This window comes from Chiloscyllium plagiosum, unplaced genomic scaffold (genome assembly GCF_037043375.1).
Source record: "Chiloscyllium plagiosum isolate Xiang-an unplaced genomic scaffold, Cpla_swu_hap1 HiC_scaffold_31, whole genome shotgun sequence".
Taxonomy (NCBI): Eukaryota; Metazoa; Chordata; class Chondrichthyes; order Orectolobiformes; family Hemiscylliidae; genus Chiloscyllium; species Chiloscyllium plagiosum.
The window spans coordinates 65808808-65824983 of record NW_028270169.1 but is presented as its reverse complement, the minus strand read 5'-3'; positions in this window follow the sequence as shown (position 1 = coordinate 65824983).

Here is a 16176-nt window from a genome sequence, read left to right as displayed (position 1 = left end):
GGGGAAATACTAAATGAGTATTTTGCATCAGTGTTCACTATGGAAAGGGATATGGAAGATATAGAATGTCGGGAAATACATGGGAACATCTTGAAAAATGTCCATATTACAGAGGAGGAAGTGCTGGATGTCTTGAAATGCATAAAAGTGGATACATCCTCAGAACCTGATCAGGTGTACCCTAAAACTCTGTGAGAAGCTAGAGAAGTGATTGCTGGGTCCCTTGTTGAGATATTTGTATCATCGATAGTCACAGGTGAGGTGCCATAAGACTGGAGGTTGGCTAACGTGGTGCCACTGTTTAAGAAGGATGGTAAGAACAAGCCAAGGAACGATAGACCAGTGAGCCTGACATCGGTGGTGGGCAAGTTGTTGGAGGGAATCCTGAGAGACAGGATATACATGCATTTGGAAAGGCAAGGACTGATTAGGGATGATCATCATGGCTTTGTGCGTGGGAAATCATGTCTCACAAACTTCATTGAGTTTTTTGAAGAAGTAACAAACAGGACTGATGAGGGCAGAATGGTAGATATGATCTATGTGGACTTCAATAAGGCGTTTGATAAGGTTCCCCATGGGAGACTGGTTAACAAGGTGAGATCTCATGGAATACAGGGAGAACTAGCCATTTGGATACAGAACTGGCTCAAAGGTAGAAGACAGAGGGTGGTGGTGGAGGGTTGTTTTTCAGACTGGTGCAAAACTTGACCTACATTTGGGGAATTAGACAGGGCAGGTGACTGAGGTGTCAGTGGGTGAGCACTTTGGGGCCAGCGACCATAATTCAATTCGTTTAAAATAGTGATGGAAAAGGATAGACCAGATCTAAAAGTTGAAATTCTAAATTGGAGAAAGGCTAACTTTGACTGTGTTAGGCAAGAACTTTCGAAAGCTGATTGGAGGCAGATGTTCGCAGGTAAAGGGACGGCTGGAAAATGGGAAGCCTTCAGAAATGAGATACGAGAATCCAGAGGCAGTATATTCCTGTCAGGGTGAAAGGGAAGGCTGGTAGGTATAGGGAATACTAGATCACTACAGAAATTGAGGGTTTGGTTAAGAAAAAGAAGGAAACCTATGTCAGGTATAGACAATATAGATCAAGTAAATCCTTACAAGAGTATAACGGCAGTAGGAGTATACTTAAGAGGGAAATCAGGAGGGCAAAACGGGGACATGAGATAGCTTTGGCAAATAGAATTAAGGAGAATCCAAAGGGTTTTACAAATACGTTAAGGATAAAATGGTAACTAGGGAGAGAATAGGGAACCTCAACGATCAGCAAGGCAGCCTTTCTGTGGAGCCACAGGAGATGGGGGAGATATTAAAAGAGTATTTTGCATCAGTATTTACTGTGGAAAGGGATATGGAAGATATAGAATGTCGGGAAATAGATTGTGATATGTTGAAAATTGTCCATATTACAGAGGAGGAAGTGCTGAATATCTTGATACGCATAAAGGTGGATAAATCCCAGGATCCGGTGTACCCTAAAACTCTGTGGGAAGCTAGAGAAGTGGTTGCTGGGCCTCTTCCTGAGTATAGGAGTTGGGAGGTCATGTTGTGGCTGTACGGGACATTGGTTAGGCCACTGTTGGAATGCTGCGTGCAATTCTCATCCCATTCCTATTGGAAAGATGTTGTGAAACTTGAAAGGGTTCAGAAGAGATTTACAAGGATGTTGCCAGGGTTGGAGGATCTGAGCTACAGGGAGAGGCTGAACAGGCTGGGACAGTTTTCCCTGGAATGTCGGTGGCTGAGGGGCATGGATAGGATAAATAGACAAAGTCTTTTCCCTGGGGTCAGGGAGTCCAGAACTAGAGGGCATAGGTTTAGGGTGAGAGGGGAAAGATATAAAAGAGACCTAAGGGGCAGCTTTTTCACACAGAAGGTGGTACGTGTATGGAATGAGCTGCCAGGGGAAGTGGTGGAGGCTGGTACAATTGCAACATTTAAGAGGCATTTGGATGGGTATATGAATAGGAAGGGTTTGGAGGGATATGGGCTGGGTGCTGGCAGGTGGGACTCGATTGGGTTGGGATATCTGGTTGGCATGGACAGGTAGGACCGAAGGGTCTATTTCCACGCTGTACATTGCTAAGACTATATGACTCTATATTTATATCATCAATAGTCACAGGTGAGGTGCCGGAAGACTGGAAGTTGGCAAACGTGGTGGCTCTGTTTAAGAAGGGTGGTAAGGACAAGCCAGTGAGACTGACCTCGGCGGTGGGCAAGTTGTTGGAGGGAATCCTGAGGGACAGGATGTACATGTATTTGGGTAGGCAAGGACTGATTCTGGATAGTCAACATGGCTTTGTGCGTGGGAAATCATGTCTCAGAAACTTGATTGAGTTTTTTGAAGAAGTAACAAAGAAGATTGATGAGAGCAGAGTAGTAGATGTGATCTATATGGACTTCAGTAAGGCATTCGACAAGGTCCCCATGGCAGACTGGTTAGCAAGGTTAGATCTCATGGAATACAGGGAGAACTAGCCATTTGGATACAGAACTGGCTCAAAGGTAGAAGGCTCAAAGGTGGTGGTGGAGGGTTGTTTTACAGACGGGTGCCCTGTGACCAGTGGAGTGCCACAAGGATCGATGCTGGGCCCTCTATTTTTTGTCATTTACATAAATGATTTGGATGTGAGCATAACAGGTACAGTTAGTAAGTTTGCAGATGACACCAATTGGAGTTATAGTGGACAGTGAAGAAGGTTACTTTAGATTACAGTGGGATCTTAATCAGATGGGCCATTGAGCTGGGAAGTGGCACATGGAATTTAATTTAGATAAATGCGAGGGGCTGCATTTTGGGAAAGCAAATCTTAGCAGGACTTATATACTTAATGGTTAGGACCTGGTGAGAGTTGCTGAACAAAGAAACCTTGGAGTGCAGGTTCATAGCTTCTTGAAAGTGGAGTCGCAGGTAGATAGGATAGTGAAGAAGGCGTTTGGTATGCTTTCCTTTATTGGTCAGAGTATTGAGTACAGGAGTTGAGAGATCATGTTGCGGCTGTACAGTACATTGGTTAGGCCACTGTTGGAATGCTGCGTGCAATTCTGGTCTCCTTCCTATCGGAAAGATGTTGTGAAACTTGAAAGGGTTCAGAAAAGATTTACAAGGATGTTGCCAGGGTTGGAGGATCTGAACAGGCTGGGGCTGTTTTCCCTGGAGCGTCGGAGGCTGAGGGATGACCTTATAGAGGTTTACAAAATTATGAGGGGCATGGATAGGGTAAATAGGCAAAGTCTTTTCCCTGAGGTCGGGGAGTCCAGAAGTAGAGGGCATAGGTTTAGGGTGAGAGGGGAATGAGACCTGAAGGGCAACTTTTTCACACAGAGGGTGGTATGTATGGAACGAGCTGCCAGAGGAAATGATGGAGGCTGGTACAATCGCAACATTTAAGAGGCATTTGGATGGGTATATGAATAGGAAGGGTTTGGAGGGATATGGGTCGGGTGCTGGCAGGAGGGACTAGATTGGGTTGGGATATCTGGTCGGCATGGACAGGTTGGACCAGAGGGTCTGATTCTGTGCTGTACATCTCCATGACTCTATGACTCTAATTGTGGACTTACTGCATGGTTACTGGCAAGTACCTTTATCAGAGACAGCCAAAGACATTTCTGCATTTGTTACCTCAAATGGGCTATATCAATTCAAGGTGATGCCCTGTGGAATGAAGAAAGAACCAGTCCACATTCCAAAGAAATGGTCATGAACAGAGTTGTGGTTGGGTTAACAAACTATGAAGTTTCTCTGGATGATAAAGCGATCCTTCGTGAGTCATGGAAGGATCACATGGTACAGTTGGCAGAGTTCTTTGAACAGTTAAGAGAAGCAAAACTAGCAATAAACTTAAAGAAAACAGAGGTGACATGCTTGGGACATCACATCAGACATTGAAAGTTGACCGCAAGCCTCACAAAAACAACGGCCATTGAAGAATTTCAAAAACCAACCTCGAAGAAAGATGTGCTCCGATTTTTGGGAAGAAGCAAATTCTCCTGGAAGTTTGTTCCAAACATTAGCATCGCAGTAGCACTATTAACAGATTTGCTGAAGAAGACCACAAAATTTCAGTGGACCAAACAATGCCAGGAGACAATTGACAATTTAAAAGAAATATTAACAACTGCAGCAGTTTTAGCTGCATCCAACTTTTGAAACCCGTCAAAATTGCAATCAATGCTAGAGACATAGGAGTTAGAGCTGTACTGCTACAGGAAGGTGATGATGGAATTGAACTGTCAGTTGGTCACTTTTCAAAGAAATTCAACACCCACCAGAGAAAATACTCTACAATCAAAAAGGAATGATTGATTTTGGTACTGGCTTCACAACCTTTTAATGTTTATGTCATGAATAATGTGTCAGAGACGGTTGTGTACACGGATCATAATCCTCGTGGAACATTTTTGGAATGCTTTAAACACAAGAATGTAGGACTATTTCATTGGTGAATATTTAATTTACAAATTGTACACGTTGTGCATCATAATTATGTGAAAGCTGATACGTTATCGCAGAATTAACAGAGAAAGTACAGATAAGATTGAACAGATACCAATGTTTTACAATGCAGCAGTTAATATGACTTAGATCAATATACTATGTATTTCATGGTAATAGGGTTAAGAATGAGAAAAAAATGAAACCATCTTTTTATTATGAAGACTCTTTTTTTTCTTAAGGGGGAGGTGATATGAAGTTGAAGGTGTGGACTGTACCTTTAAGAGAGAGTGAAAGCTGTAAGCTGGCAAGTACCTGTCATGTCACAGAGTATGCTGGGAAATTGAAAGATGTAACATTTAACTGTAACCCAGACACCTCGTTGTTTTCACAACAGTTCAAATTCAACCAATCAGTTTAGATTATACCCCAATATCCTAAAACCCAATTGAATTTGAATTTTACAGTTTTGACAACATCGAACCAATGAGACGATCCGATGTTTGGGGTATTAAAGAAAAAACAGGCATTTTGGGCAGTTAGCCAGAAAGAGCACCAACTGCTACTGAAAGACCGATTCACCACACTCTCTGTCAAAGGGACCTTTTTCATTTGGAACAGCTTTGCAGCAGAAGACCGAAGATGGCCCAGGGAGATCTTCAAACAGGAAGGTCAACACCAGAGATGACAACCACTGTCTGGTTTTGAAAATTAAGAAGCTGAAAATTTAATTTTAGTCTCTCTTTTAGTTTTCAGTAGTCTCATGAGGAATTTAGAACAGTGGGAATGGAGGTTAGGGCAGTTGAATGATCCTCCTGCAGAATGTGGGAGGTAAGGCTCACAAGGAGTGTCCCTGCTGACTACATCTGTGGGAACTCCAGCTCCTGGAAAACCGCATTAGGGAACTGGAGCTGGAGCTGGATGAACTTCAGATCATTTGGGAGGCAGAGAGGGTTATTGAGAGGGGTTACAGGGAGGTTGTCACACTGGGACAAGAAGAAAGTAGATTGGTTATAGCCAGGGTACAGAAAGGCAACCGGCAGGCAGTGCAGGGATACTCTGAGGTGTTCCCCTCAACAACAAGTATACCATTTTGGATACCGTGTGGAATGGGAGTTGGGAGGGAGGGGGAGGTGGGCGGGATCTTATCAGGTGTAAACAATGAGGCAGAGGTCTCTGGCACAGAGTCTGTCTTTGTTGCTCAGAGGGGAAGGGGGAAGAGGAGCAGAGCTTTAGTCATTGTGGACTCCATAGTTCGGGGGACAGATACGAGGCTCTGTGAGACTCACGATTGGTGTGTTGCCTCCCAGGTGCCATGGTTCATGATGTCTTTGATTGTAATCTCGGGATCCTTGAGTGGGAGGAGGAGCAGCCCCAAGTCATGGTCCACACAGGCACCAACGACATAGGTAGGAAAAGGGGTGGCAATTTAAAGCAGAAATTCAGGGAGCTAGGGTGGAAGCTTAGAGCTAGAACAAACAGAGTTGTTGTCTCTGGTTTGTTACCCGTGCCACGTTTTAGTGAGGCAAGGAATAGGGAGAAAGGAGTTGAATACGTGACTACAGGGATGGTGCAAGAGGGAGAGTTTTGGACTCCTGGATAATTGAGGCTCATTCTGGAGTAGGTAGGACCTCTACAAACAGGACGATCTTCACCTGATCCAGAAGGGTACCAATATCCTGAGGGGGAGAAATTTGCTAAATTCGGGAGGGTTTAAACTAATTCAGCAGGGGGATGGGAACCGAAATTGGAGTTCGGTTATAGAGGAGGTTGAGAGTAGTGAGGTCTGAAATAAGGTTTCAGGGTTGCAAGAGTGCACTGACAGGCAGAAAGATAGTTTGAGGTGTGTGTTTCAATGCCAGGAGCATCCGGAATAGGGTGGGTGAACGTCTAGCACGGGTTTGTACCTGGGATTTTGATGTTGTGACCATTTCAGAGACATGGGTAGAGCAGGGACAGGAATGGCTATTGCAGGTTCCAAGATTTAGATGTTTCAGTATATTATAGACTAGGCCAGACCATTCAAACATTCTTAAGCAGGCAGCCCCAGGCCATAACTTTGTAATTTTTTTTGGTAAATGTACAGTGAAAATTATCCGGAATAAGCTAGCGAAGTTGACTACCAGATTTTAAAACAGACAGAAATTTATTCACAAAATTACACAATGAAACACAAAGAACAGAATAAGGGACCACTACAGATCTCAGCCTATCCAGCTATTCCAAATATACACAACAGTCCCAATAAGCAAACTCCCTTTCAAACCCAGTATAAATGGAACACATGTTTACAGGTTGAAGTTGAAGAGCAGAAAGAGAGAGAGAGAATTTCCACACAGCTCCTTGCTGAACTTCCAACCAGCTCGAGACTGAACTAAAACTGCTCAGCTCAGCTCAGCTAGAGAGCTGATCACTCCTCTTTCATTATACAGGTCACTTCTAAAGCATGACCATTTTGGCCTGAAGTCTCATCTGTTTACATATAAACAAAAGACCTCTCAAAATCCTTTTCAACTCTGTCCCAAACCAGACTGATCTGGGCCCGGCCTGGTTTATTACCCCTCTGAGAAAAAAAATCAAAGATAGAGTCTCCTTGAGCCAAGGAACAGGTTTTAGAAAAAAAGCGACTATCTTTGTGACACCTCCCTCTTAAAAAAATGAACCATCAATACCAAAACATGGCTTCATTGTTAACCCTTCAATACCCGGTTAATAGTCTAAACACGCATTTACACTATACTAACTTAAACATGCAAACGTGCACAACTACATGCAAATACAGACCACGGTACACCCACCACCGTATCTCATTCGAGTCTCGATAACGCATCAGCAACCATGTTGTCACGACCTGCTACGTGTACAATTGTCAAACTGAATGGCTGCAGCAACAAGCTCCATTTAAACAGTCTGGCATTTTTGTCCTTAAATTTTTTTCACAAATGTCAATGGGTTATGATCAGTGCATACGATTGTCTCAGGTGCATTGCTGGTAATATAAATACTGAAATGTTGTAATGCCAATACCAAGTTTAACGTTTCTTTCCCCACTGTTAAATATTTCTGTTGATAAACCTCCAACTTCCTGGAAAAATACCTGATGGGTCTTTGTATCCCCTCATCATCTTCCTGCAGGAGAACTGCACTGACACCCACATCACTGGCATCAGTAGCCACTTTGAAAGACTTTGTGTAATCCAGGGTGGCTAATGCTGGGGCAGTGGTGAACAGTTTTTTTTCGGTTGTCAAATGCCTTTTGACAGTCCGCTGTTCACTGAAACTTCTTGCCCTTTTTTAACAATTCGGTGAGTGGAGCAGCCACACTGCTAAAGTTCGGCACAAACTTTTGGTAAAATTCACTCAACCCCAGGAACCGTAATATTGCTTTTCTCGTCAACAGTGTGAGAGATTCCCCAATTACTTTTGTTTTTGCATCTTGTGGGACCATTTGTCCATGTACAATAACATGGCCCAGGAAGGTGAGTTGGGCTTTAGCAAATTCACTTTTAGCTAGGTTCACCATCAAGCCTGCCTTCCGAAGCCGATCGAACAAGTCTGATAAATACTGTAAATGTTCCTTCCATGAGTGACTAAAATACACCAGCTCATCTATGTAAACAACACAATTGGGTAACACAGCAATGACCTTATTAGTCAGTCTTTGATATGTGGCTGGAGCATTTTTCATACCAAAAAGCATGACTTTGAGCTGATATAGTCCATTTGGTGTTACAAAAGCTAAAATTGCCTTTGCTCTCTCTGACAAAGGTACTTGCCAGTACCGTCTGAGTTAGTCCAACTTAGAAATGTAAATTGCTTGTCCCACTTTGTTGACAAAGTTCTCCAACCGTGGAATTGGATATGCATCAGTCTTTGTAATGATGTTGACTTTGCAATAGTCCACACATAACCGTTGGGCACCATGACTATGGGTGAGCTCCAGTCACTGTAACTCAGTTTGATTATGCCATCTTGGAGCATGCACCTCAATCTCCTTCTGAACCTGTGCCAACTTTAGAGGGTTATGCCGATAAGGATGTTGCTTAATTGGAACAGGATTTTCTATATCTACGTCATGTACAATTAGGTTCGTACTTCCCAGTTTATTTCCACATATCTCCCCATGTGATAGTAATAACTCTTTCAGGTCATTTCGATTTTCTTGTGCAAGGTAACTCAATAGTTTATCCCCATTTTTGACAACTTCCTCATTGTCCAATTTGATTTGAGGAATGTCCAGTTCAGAACCCTCTGAACCTGGTTCTTCCTTCTGTGCTGTAATCAGTAACACCTTCTCCTCTTGCTTTCCTTCCCGATCAAAATACCTTTTGAGCATATTCACATGACACACTCTGAGAGTCCTTGTTAAGTAGTTCACCTCACTCAATTTCCTCTCGATGTGATAAGGTTCACTAAACCTTGCTTTTAAAGGCTCGCCTGTTACTGGAATTAACACCAAATGCAAAATTGTGAATTTGTGATTTCTTATCCACTTCCTGTTTCATTGTACGCTGTGATACTTTTAAATGCTGTCTAGTCAACTCTCCAGCTCTATTTAATCGTTCTCTAAAATTTGACACATTGTCCAATGGGTGGTCTCTGAATTCTGAATATTAATTTCTCCTTAATCAGTTTTAACGGCCCTCTTACTTCATGCCCCAAAATTAATTCAAATGGGACTGAATTTGGTTGAATTTAGTCGATTCATTCAGTGCATCTCTGATCGCAAGAAGTACAAATGGAACTCCCTTATCCCAATCTGGATAATCCTGACCATTATCCCTCAACATGGTCTTTAATGTTTGATGCCATCTCTCTAGCGATTCCGGATGTATGCAGCAGATTTGAATTGCTTTATTCCCAAGCTATCCCTAACATCCTTGAATAGTGTGGATTTGAAGTTTGATCCTTGAACTGACTGGATCTCTACTGGTAGTCCATATCTAGTAAAACATTTAAGTAATTCTTCTACAACCCTTTTAGCTATGATGTTGCATAGTGGGATTGCCTCGGGAAATCCAGTCGACACATCCATTAATGTTAATAAATACTTATTCCCATTTTTTGTTTGAGGTCGGGAACCAATGCAATCAATCAAGAATCTTGTGAAAGGTTCCTCAAATGCTAGAATAAGTATTAAAGTTGAAGATTTGAATACTGCCGGTGGTTTTCTGATTAGCTGACATGTATGACACATCTGGCAAAATTCAACTAGATCCTTGTGTAGTCCAGGCCAGTAAAAATGTCTTTGTATTTTAGCCTGTGCTTTTCTCACCCCTAGATAATCTCCAAGTGGTAGTTCATGCGCCACTCGCAGCACCTCCTTTCTATACCCTACTGGCAAAACAATTTGATGAATTTCAGCCCATTTCTCATCTGCTTGAATATGTGATGGTCTCCATTTCCTCATTAAGACATCATTTGTTAAGTAATAACACACAGGGATGCATTCATGTTCTTTCTTTGTAAATGCCTTTTGATATAACTGTTCTAACTTCTCAACTTTCTGCTGTAATTTAATCAGCGTAGTAGAGCTAAAGATGCTGGCAAGTTTACCTATTTACTCCTCTGTTCTAGTTATCTGATCAAAGATAGTCTTGGATAAAGCTATGTCAACTTCCTTATCTGTGCCTCTTGATCTCTCCTGCTTCAACTTGTGCCTCTGTGATCTTGTGGTCACACAATCAGGAAACATTCCTGGATAAGCATTCTCCAGGTTTTCAGTTGCCTGCGTCATCACTGGCTTTTCCACTAGAGTAGGCAGCACGCCTAGTGGTGAATTAGCTATATCATTTGCAAGGACAAATTGTATTCCTGGAGCTGAGAGTTTGTCCAGTACTCCTACCACAAACTCTCCACTGTTCTCTGGACTCTCTAACCTCACTTTACATAACTGAGCACTTTTTGTCTCACCATGAATTCGTGTGACCAGTACCTTTTCTGGCAATAGTCCCTCAGGAGTACATATCTCCTCATCCTTCTGCATCACAGATTGAGAGGATCCTGTGTCTTTTAATATTGTAACCTCATAACCTGCTACCCCTGGCCTATGTGAATAAACTTTACCCTTACAGGTATATTTTTTAAGCAGATCTGGCACTTCCTCCTTAACCAACCTCTGATCATCTTGTACACTCTGAGGCAGTTGTCTAACTTCCCTTGTGCTTTTTGTTACTAGCCCAACAAAACTCCCAGGCTTGTCTGGTTTTCCTACACCTGGCTTTCTCCTAGCCCACCAACACTGTGATTTCCTGTGGCCCACTTTATTACAATGAAAACACTGGAGCCTTTTAATTTCTTTGACCCCCTCAAGAGTTTCTTTTTTTACCCTGTGGTAAGTTATCCTTATGATCTTCACTGAGATCTACTTTTCTCTTTCCACGTGGGGATTTGTCTTTGCCCCAGTTTGTATCCCCCATGGACTGACATTGATTTTGGAAGCCAAAACGAGTTTTCTGGACTAGCTCATAATCATCAGCCACTTCAGCTGCTAACCTTGCTGTTTTAACTCCCTGCTCTTCCACAAGAGTTTGCACTACTTCCTCACTGAGCCTACCTTAGCCTTTATCTCCAGTCTTTTAAACTGACTTTCATTTTTAAGTATCAGTTTTTGAAGTTCAAACACTCTCTTTTTCTTTCTCTTCTGTTTCTCTCTTTCTTTCCCTCTCTTCTGCTTTTCATCACAACTCAAACTGTTTCATTTCTGCTGTCCCTTCCTTATCTCTCACCTCTAACTCAAACTGCTTCATTTACAATTGAATTCTTGCCATCTCTATAGATTCTGATGATTTCTCCAGCAAGTTTAAATGCTGAGCTACTGCTGTAATTATCTCTCCTCTCCTCACAGAAGCAGGCAGCTCCAATTCCAGCTTGCTTGCTAATTCTTGCAGCTTGGTCTTATTCACTTCTTGCAAAATGTCCAAAGTGACCGCATCCACATCCAGAAAACTCTTGGTGACTGAAAGAGCCCATTCCTATCCCAAGCTTTGTCTCCCCAACCAAACCAACACCTGAAATAAAGACACGAGCACCTACCACTCACTGTTTAAAATCCTGCAAAAAGCCCCTGATCTGTTATGGACTATGCAAAACCACTCAAAACATTCTTGAGCAGGCAGCCCCATACTGTAACTTTGCAATTTGTTTCAGTAAGTGTACAGTGAAAATTACCCGGAGTAAGTTAGCAAGATCGACTACTCGATTTTGAAACCGACAGAAATTTATTCACAAAATTACACAATGAAACACAAAGAACAGAATTAAGAACCCCTACAGAACTCAGTCTATCCAGCTAGACTTAATTATGCTGTCCCAAATATACACAGTTAAAAATCACACAACACCAGCTTACAGTCCAACAAGTTTAATTGGAAGCACACTAGCTTTCGGAGCGACGCTCCTTTATCAGGTGATTGTCACCTGATAATCACCTGATGAAGGAGCGACGCTCCGAAAGCTAGTGTGCTTCCAATTAAACCTGTTGGACTATAACCTGGTGTTGTGTGATTTTTAACTTTGTACACCCCAGTCCAACACCGGCATCTCCGAATCATGCCAAATATACACAACAGTCTCAGCTGAGGTTAGAAACAGGAAAGGAGAGGTCACCCTGTTGGGGGTTTTCTATAGGCCTCCAAATATTTCCAGAGATGTAGAGGAAAAGATAGCAAAGATGATTCTCGATAGGAGTAAGAGTGACAGGGTTGTTGTCATGGGGGACTTCAACTTCCCAACTATTGAGTGGAGATGCTATAGTTCAAGTACTTTCGATCGGTGAGTTTTTATCAACTGTGTGCGGGAGAGTTTGTTGACACAGTATGTAGACAGGCCAACAAGGGGTGAAGCCACATTGGATTTAGTACTGGGGAATGAACCTGGCCAGGTGTTAGATTTAGAGGTAGGTGAGCACTTTGGTGATAGTGACCTCACTCTCTCAGCGGAGCAGGTAAGGGCTGTTTGGCAGTGGCTGCTTGAAGGCTCGGTGACGTTTGTTTAACGGTTTAAATTTGAAAGTTTTTATTTAAATAAGCGTGGAGCGGACCCGGAAGCTGGTGTAGCGCAAGCTTACCTGGGTAGGTTTGTTTTCCCTATAAAAGGGCACAGGAGAAGAACCCCAGGCACTACAGAGGTAGTGCCTCCCACCCACCCTCCTCCTCTAACCTAATAATAAGGCCCATTGTGGTAAGTAGGTAAGTGCTGCATTTTGCTTGTTCTATTCTTTAGGCCTAGTTTTTTTTTAAAAAGGTTACTTTTAGAGGGATGGCAGTGAAGGCAGTGCAATGTTCCTCTTGCAACATGTTTGAGGTGAGGGATGCCATGGACGTCCCTGCTGATTACACTTGCAGGAAGTGCACCCATCTCCAGCTCCTCCAAGACCGTGTTAGGGAACTGGAGCTGGAGTTGGACGAACTTAGGATCATTCGGGAGGCAGAGGGGGTCATAGATCGGAGCTTTAGGGAAGTAGTAACTCCAAAGATGGCAGATAGATGGGTGACAGTGAGGGGGACTGGGAGGAAGCAGCCAGTGCAGGGACCCCCTGCGGCCGTTCCCCTCAAGAACAAGTATACCGTTTTGGATACTTGTGCGGGGGACAACTTACCAGGGGTAAGCAATGGGGTTCAGGCCTCTGGCACGGAGCCTGTCCCCGTTGCTCAGAAGGGAAGGGTGGAGAAGAGCAGAGCAATAGTTATTGGGGACTCGATAGTTTGGGGCACAGATAGGCGGTTTTGTGGGGGCGAGAGAGACTCACATTTGGTATGTTGCCTCCCAGGTGCAAGTGTACATGACGTCTCTGATCGTGTTTTCCGGGTCCTTAAGGGGGAGGGGGAGCAGCCCGAAGTCGTGGTCCACATTGGCACCAATGACATAGGTAGGAGGAGGGCTGAGGATGTTAAGCAGGCTTTCAGGGAGCTAGGTTGGAAGCTCAGAGTTAGAACAAACAGAGTTGTTGTCTCTGGTTTGTTACCCGTGCCACATGATAGAGAGTCGAGGAATAGGGAGAGAGAACAGTTAAATGCGTGGCTACAGGGATGGTGCAGGAGGGAGGGATTCCGGTATCTAGATAACTGGGGTTCTTTCTGGGGAAGGTGGGACCTCTATAAATAGGATGGTCTACACCTGAACCTGAGGGGCACCAGTATCCTTGGGGGGAGGTTTGCTAGTGCTCTTCGGGGGGGGTTTAAACTAACTCTGCAGGGGCATGGGAACCTAGACTGTAGCTTTAGGGTGCAGGACCTGGAGTGTAGGAAGGTTAGGAACATGGCATCAATCTCAAAGGAGGGTGCCTGTAAACAGGAAAGTGGCTTGAAGTGTGTATATTTCAATGCAAGAAGTATACGAAATAAGAAAGGTGAACTTGCAGCGTGGGTTGGTACCTGGGACTTCGATGTTGTGGCTATTACGGAGACATGGGTAGAACAGGGACAGGATTGGCTGTTGCAGGTTCCAGGGTTTAAATGTTTTAGTAGGGTCAGAGATGGGGGTAAAAGAGGGGGAGGTGCTTATCAAAGATAGTATTACATCGGTGCAAAGGACGATGGATGAAGACTCGCCATCTGAGGTAGTTTGGGCTGAGGTTAGGAATAGGAAAGGTGAGGTCACCCTGTTAGGAGTTTTCTACAGGCCTCCTAATAGTCCTAGAAACGTAGAAGAAATGATTGTGAGGATGATTCAGGAGAAGAGTGAAAGTTATAGGGTGGTTGTTATGGGGGACTTTAACTTTCCTGATATTGATTGGGAAAGCTATAGCTCGAGTTCGTTAGATGGGTCGGTGTTTGTCCAATGTGTGCAGGAGGGTTTCCTGACACAATATGTAGACAGGCCAACAAGAGATGAGGCCATACTGGATTTGGTTCTGGGTAACAAACCAGGCCAGGTGTTAGAATTGGAGGTCGGTGAGCACTTTGGGGACAGTGACCACAATTCGATGACTTTTGCTCTAGTGATGGAGAGGGATAAGTGTTCACTGCAGGGCAAGAGTTATAGCTGGGGGCAGGGAAATTATGATGCGGTGAGGCATGACTTAGGATGCGTGGCTTGGAAAAGTAGTCTTCAAGGGAAGGGTGTTATTGATATGTGGAGCTTGTTCAAGGAGCAACTATTGAGTGTCCTTGATAAGTATGTACCTGTCAGGCAGGGAGGAAAGGGTCATGTGAGGGAGCCGTGGTTTAATAAGGAATTGGAATCCCTTGTTAAAGGGAAGAGGGTGGCCTATGTAAAGATGAGGCGTGAAGGTTCAATTGGGGCGATTGAGAATTATAAGGTAGCCAGGAAGGATCTGAAGAGAGAGCTAAGAGCAGCAAGGAGGGGACATGAAAAGTCCTTAGTTGGTAGGATTAGGGAAAACCCTAAGGCTTTCTATAGGTATGTCAGGAATAAAAGAATGACTCGGGTAGGAATAGGTCCAGTCAAGGATAGTAGTGCGAAGTTGCGTATGGAGGCTGAAGAGATTGGGGAGACACTGAATGAATACTTTTCATCAGTATTCACTCAGGAGCAGGACATTGTTGTGGATATGAATACTGAGTCACAATTAATTAGAATGGATGGCTTTGAGGTATGTAGGGAAGAGGTGTTGGAAATTCTGGAAAGGGTGAAAATAAATAAGTCCCCCGGGCCTGATGGCATTTATCCTAGGATTCTCTGGGAAGCAAGGGAGGAGATTGCAGAGCCATTGGCCTTGATTTTTATGTCCTCGTTGTCTACAGGAATAGTGCCAGAAAATTGGAGGCTAGCAAATGTGGTTCCCTTGTTCAAGAAGGGGAGTAGGGATAACCCTAGTAACTATAGGCCGGTGAGTCTCACTTCTGTTGTGGGCAAAGTCTTAGAGAGAATTGTAAGGGATAGGATTTATGAACATCTGGATAGGAATAATGTGATCAAGGATAGTCAGCATGGTTTTGTGAAGAGCAGATCATGCCTCACAAACCTTATTGAATTATTTGAGAAGGTGACTAAGGAGGTAGACGAGGGTAAAGCGGTAGATGTGGTGTATATGGATTTTAGTAAGGCATTTGATAAGGTTCCCCATGGTAGACTACTGCAAAAAATACGGAGGTATGGCATTGAGGGTGAGTTGGAGGTTTGGATTAGGAGTTGGCTGGCTAGAAGAAGACAGAGGGTAGTAGTTGATGGTAAAGGTTCATCTTGGAGTGCAGTTACTAGCGGTGTTCCGCAAGGATCTATTTTGGGGCCATTGCTGTTTGTCATTTTTATAAATGACCTGGAAGAGGGGCTAGAAGTTTGGGAGAGCAAGTTTGTGGATGATACGAAAGTCGGAGGAGTGGTAGACAGTGAGGAAGGATGTGGCAGGTTACAGCGGGATATTGATAAGCTGCAGAACTGGGCAGAAAGGTGGCAAATGGAGTTCAATGTAGCTAAGTGTGAGGTGATTCATTTTGGTAAGAGTAATAAAAAGATGGGGTACTGGGCTAACGGTCGGATACTTGGTAGTGTGGATGAGCAGAAAGATCTTGGTGTCCATGTACACAAATCTTTGAAAGTTGCCACCCAGGTAAATAGTGCGGTGAAGAAGGCATATGGCGTACTGGCTTTTATTGGTAGAGGAATTGAGTTCTGGAGTCCTGAGGTCATGTTGCAGTTGTATAGGACTCTGGTGTGGCCGCATCTGGAGTATTGTGTGCAGTTTTGGTCGCCATACTATAGGAAGGATGTGGAGGCACTGGAACGGGTGCAGAGGAGGTTTACCAGGATGTTGCCTG